A 6,000-nucleotide genomic window follows, 5' to 3' on the forward strand; every position below is an offset into this window, starting at 1 on the left:
GTAAAAAACATGTATGTCATATGGTTGATGTAAGGATTAAACTGGATGGTTGTGCAAACAAATAATAATCACTAGTTCATTTTCAGTTTCCTTACCTAATTGCTGTTTTAAATTTTTTGCTTCTTTTATGATTTCATTCAGCTTGCCAACCTCTCTAACTTTCTGCATCTGCGCTCTGCTCCCCACGTCACCACATTTTAAGATCCAACAGCACTGCCCCTCATGTACTTTTCTGAATATCCCATGCTGAGCACACCTCTGGGACTTTGCAGGGCTCTTCACTCTGATTGGAATGACCATCTCCCATTCCCGGGACAGCTGACAACTTCTATTTTCCTTCAAGACTCAGCTATCATGTCAACTTCTCCAGGAAACCTTCCCTGAAACTCCCAGGACACAGAAAAAGTTTCTTTCCTATATGCTACTTACTATAGCTGCTTTTATTTCATGTTTATATCTGTTGTGGGTTGGACTATATCCCCCCTTCCCCCCACCCCAAAAGATATGTTGAAGTCCTAACCCCTGGTATCTGTGAACGTGACCTTATTTGGAAATAGGGTCTTTGCAGATGTGATTAAGATGTTAGTTAAGATGAGGTCATATGGGAGTAGGGTGGGCCCTTAATCCAATATGACTGGTGTCCGTATAAGAAGAGGAGAAGAGAAGCAGAAACACAGAGGCACAGGGAGGACACTGTGAGTTGACGGGGGCAGAGATTGGAGTGATAGTGATGTCTCTACAAGTCAGGGAACACAAGGATTGCCAGCAAACCCCAGAGGCTAGGTAGAAGCAAGGAAGGACTCTCCCTAGAGCCTCAGAGGGAACATGGCCCTGCCGACACCTTGATTTCAGAATTATAGCCTCCAGGACTGTGGGAAACTAAATTTCTGTTGTTTTAAGCCACCCAGCTTGTGGTACTTTGTTATGGCAGTCTTAGGAAATGAATACAATGTCACATAATTACACGTCATGCATTGAGTTGAAATTATTTGCTTTCTTGCCACCTCCCACTGCTAAGTAAAGCCACAGCTCCACGAGGAAAGTTTGTCTTATTCTACTCTTTATCCCCTGTACAATATCTGGCACATGGAGGCACTCATAAATGATTGTAAAACGTAAAAGAAACGTTATAGTGTCAATGATCATTGTTGACTTTTCCAAAACCCAAAAGTTCTTAATCAGTTTACACCTGGCAGTGAAAAGACAATTTTGCATATCATTGAATGTTTCAAATTGTAATGTCTTCTCAGTGAAAAATCTATAACCATCTTCAGCCATCTCTGATTGGTGGGCTCTCTCCTCTTACCTCATTCAGGTAACAATTTCACATTAATATTTGGTTTAAAGGCAATATGGGGAGTTCCCTGGTGGTCCAGTGGCTAAGACTCCACGCTCTCAATGCAGGGGGCCTGGGTTCGATCCCTGGTCAGGGAACTAGATCCCACATGCCGCAACTAAGACCCTGCACAGCCAAATAAACAAATAAGTAAATATTAAAAAAAAAAAAAAGCGGGGAAGTAGTGCAGTAGAGTAGTCAAGAACTTGGGCTGTGGATAAACAACAAGGCCCTACCGTATAGTACAGGGAACTGTATTCACTATACTTTTATAAACCACAATGGAAAAGAATATGAAAAAGAATATATATATGTATAACTGAGTCACTTTGCTGTACAGCAGAAATTAAACACAACATTGTAAATCAACTATACTTCAATAAAATTAAAAGAAAAAAACAACTTGGACTGGGAAGTCAAAGGAACTTGTATTTGAAACCCTACTTGTCCACTTTAGTCCTGTGACCTTGGGCAAATTATTTGACTTTTAAGGCATGTTATCTCTATTATAGAATAGTTGAGAAGATTAGATCATATAATACATGTAAAGAGTGTAGCATGGCCCCTGACATTTGGTACTCAATAAATGTTAGTTGTTATTGCTATAAAGAGACCATGAAGGGGAAAGACTTTAATATATTTTTTCCCACAACTAGAAGAAAATGTAAAACTATTTTTGTAGTTTTGGAGTAACATGGCAAAACACACATTTAGAAGGCATAAAGGGAAACACACTGACAGATTTGACTACATAAAAATAAACTTGGGGAATTTCCTGGTGGTCCAGTGGTTAGGACTCCATGCTGTCACTGCTGAGGTGCCAGGTTCAATCCCTGCTTGGGGAATTAAGATCCCACAAGCTGCATGGTGTGGCCAAAAGATAAAAATTAAAATAAAAAATTTAAAATAATAAATAAATAAAAGCTAAACTTTGGAACATTAAAAGGCACAAAAAGAGCAACAAAAACAAAAGTGAGAGTTATGTATTGCTGGTGGGAATGTAAATTGGCATAACTTCTCTGGATAGCTACATATCTCAAGAGTCTAAAATAATCATGCCCTTGCCCAGTAATCTCTCACTCCTGGCAACTGCATCTAAGAAAACAATCAAAAAAGCTTATAAAAATTATGGATAAGCAGAATCATCTTAAATTTATGTTGTGGTAAAAATTAGAACCTAAATGTATAAATAAATTATTAAACACTTGTACAGTGAAGTAATATGTAAACATTTCATTTATGTTTTAGAAGAATATTTAATGCTAGGGAAGATATTCAAGTGTATTAAGTAATAAAGGCAGCTTGCAAAACAGTACTTATGGTTCCAACTATGTTAAACAAACAAACAAATATACATAGAAGAAAGAGGCCTGGAAGGATAGACACCAAAATGCTGAGTGATTATCTCTGAATAGTGCAGTTATATGTGGCTTTTGTCTTCTTTATACATCGCTGTATACTTCAAATATTCTGCAAAGCACAGAAAAAGAATAATAAACGTGAATGGAGAAAGACAAAAAGAAAAAGTAAAGGCGTCAGCCTCAGAATTCTGGTGCCCATTGGTAGTAAAAATAGAAAATATTTTCAACCTATTTACATCATATAAATATAAAAATATTTAAATAAAAAATAACATCCATACTTTCAACCGAGATGGATAATAGACTTGGAAATTTCCATCTACAATCACAGTAATCTGGTCACTGCACAACTGCCAGGCCTTTTACATATGCCCAGATGAGAACTACATGCACATGTACTGGGGGTGCACTATTTTCTATTTGGCTTCAAGTTCAGAGTTTGGCCAAATTCTGCTGTTCAGCTGTGGTGTTCAGCCTTGGCCACTGCAAAGTGGAATAGTTGAATGCTTACTCAATGCCATTTCTGGCATCCTTAAACTTGTACATGAGTAAGACTGTGCTGTTGTGTAGATTTCCATCATAGCCCATCAGTGCATCAATCTTCAGTAACATAAACATGGCATGTCATGGACCTAGAGACTGTCATACAGAGTGAAGTAAGTCAGAAGGAGAAAAACAAATATTGTATGCTATCGCTTATACGTGGAATCTAGAAAAATGGTACAGATGAACTTACTTGCAAAGCAGAAATAGAGTCACAGATGTAGAGAAAAAACTTACAGTTACCAAGGCGGGAAGGGGGGGATGGGACCAACTGAGAGATTGGGATTGACATATATACACTACTATGTATAAAATAGATAACTAATGAGAACCTACTGTATAACACAGGGAACTCTACTCATTGCTCTGTGGTGACCTAAATGGGAAAGAAACCTAAAAAAAGTGGATATATGTGTAGGTATAACTGATTCACTTTGCTGTACAGCAGAAACTAATACAACATTGTAAAGCAACTATACTACAATAAAAAGTCATTTAAAAAGAACATGGCATATCAGTCATTGTTAGTATATGAATATCTGCTTTCAAATTTAAATATTTGAAATTCTAGATGTAACTAGAAGTGCAAAATCCGATGATGTGCTTTATATGTTGAAATGCTAACAGTTGAGGTATATATGAATGTATTTTTAATATTGCAAAAGTAAAATGCTACAAAAATTATTGAGGATTATGAAAGGTGCTGATTTTATGTAATAAATGAGAACTTTCAGATGGTTAAATATTAACAGTTAATGTGAATACTGAGAGAATGTCATCCAGATAACTTAAAAAAAAACATTATATACTTTTTGAACCTACAGATGTTCATAAAAATATAAATATGATCACAGGGCAAAAATAACAAAGATTAGATTGTATCACAATTCTAATTACTGTAGAATTATTTGGTGCAATTGCATTCATAACACTAAGTAATCTTTAGAAACTAATGTTTAATTAAATTCCATTTGGTCTGTTAATCCTAAAAAGAAAAAGCCCTATTTGGTAATTTTTCACATATTAGGAGGGTAAAATTTAATACAGAATGTCAACATGGCTACCTCAAAATTTCACAAGGACAAAAAAAGTCATGTACAAGACATATATGATTAATCATCTTTGATTGAGACATGATTAAAAATAGAGAGAGAGCCTGGAAAAAAAGGAGAAAGGAGATAAAATGAGACACCCAAAATACATTTCTTCTCTCTAAACAACAGACTTTATAAGAATGCTTTTAATTAGACAATGCCTTGTGGTTTGGGATCTGTGAAGGGTAATATTTTTTAAAGCTTGTAGAAATAATTACTGTAGACTGATAACCATTGTAAGCTGTTGAAGAGAAAGGATTTTTTTAGATTTGCCCAAGCTATGAATTCTAAATATTGATTCATTTTAGAAAACATTCCTAAAAACTTTTTCCTGATTTATATTTTGTTGTACACAAAAAGGTTATTGAAATTATGAAATATGCTACCACAGTATGTATATGGTATGTGTGACATTTGGACATGAAGAATCAACCTTAATTTTTTAGGTTTGACAACATAGAGGATTAATGATTAATTCAACTATGTTTCCTCTTTCCTTACTTGATGAAAGATTCCCAGGTCTCACACACATAGTGAATTTGACTTTGAGAAACATTTATGGAATGTAAAATCTGTAAAGAGAAATGCACAATATTATTGACTACGGAACAAATATGGTAAAGGCTATGGGTACAAGCATATAATTTGTTTACTCCCTTCAGTTCTATATTCAGAAAATGGTTATAGCTTAAAAAGATGTAATAGAAAATGAGTGGCTTCAAGCAGAAAGATTGTAGACCACTTCCACAATTTTTCTTCAACCAATAACAAATTTTGTTAAACAAGAACCTTTGAAATTGTCTTGTCGTGTACATATGCAAAATATTTAAACAAGATAGAACAACAGCTATTACATCCGTCAAAGGCTTATAGAATAAAGAAGGATTTAATTTTGTATTTTCCAGAGAACGCTACCAACGTAGCAAGACTTACTAATAACCAATGGTGATTTGCACGGAAAGCAGTTTGTTTGCTGGAACTTGCTGAATAAATTGATGTGCCTTGAGAATGCAAGCATTTCCTACATGATTGCTGCTGAAAAAATAATTTCCCTTTGATTCTACTCCAAGGAAGATGCTGAAATTGATGTGCATACAAGGAAAGCCAAGATGCAGATGGAAACTTCAATTATTTTCTTAACTTGAAAACCAGTTAAATTGCTCCATTGTCCCATTTCTAGATCCAAAGTTTAAGAACAAATTTTTCTCCAGTGAGTATGTATAGAGGCAAGAACAGGCTAAAATATTAGAAATTAGAAATTAGGGACTTCCCTGGTGGCGAAGTGGTTAAGAATCCGCCTGCCAATGCAGGCGACACGGGTTCGCGCTCTGGTCCGGGAAGATCCCACATGCCGCGGAGCAACTAAGCCTGTGCGCCACAGCTACTGGAGCCCCGTGCTCCTCAACAAGAGAAGCCACCGCAATGAGAAGCCCGCGCACCGCAAGGAAGAGTAGCCCCCTCTCGCAGCAACTAGAGAAAGCCCATGCACAGCAACGAAGACCCAACGCAGCCAAAAATAAAAAATAAAATAAAGTAAAAAGATATTAAAAGAAGAAATTAGAAATTAAAAATATGAGGAGGGCCATCTTAAATCTGCTTCTGAAAATATGTATTTTCTTGAAACAGTGCACAAAACTTCAGTCAGTGAAATTGCTTCGATGAAATG

Source organism: Eschrichtius robustus, chromosome 8 (assembly GCF_028021215.1).
Source record: "Eschrichtius robustus isolate mEscRob2 chromosome 8, mEscRob2.pri, whole genome shotgun sequence".
NCBI lineage: Eukaryota > Metazoa > Chordata > Mammalia > Artiodactyla > Eschrichtiidae > Eschrichtius > Eschrichtius robustus.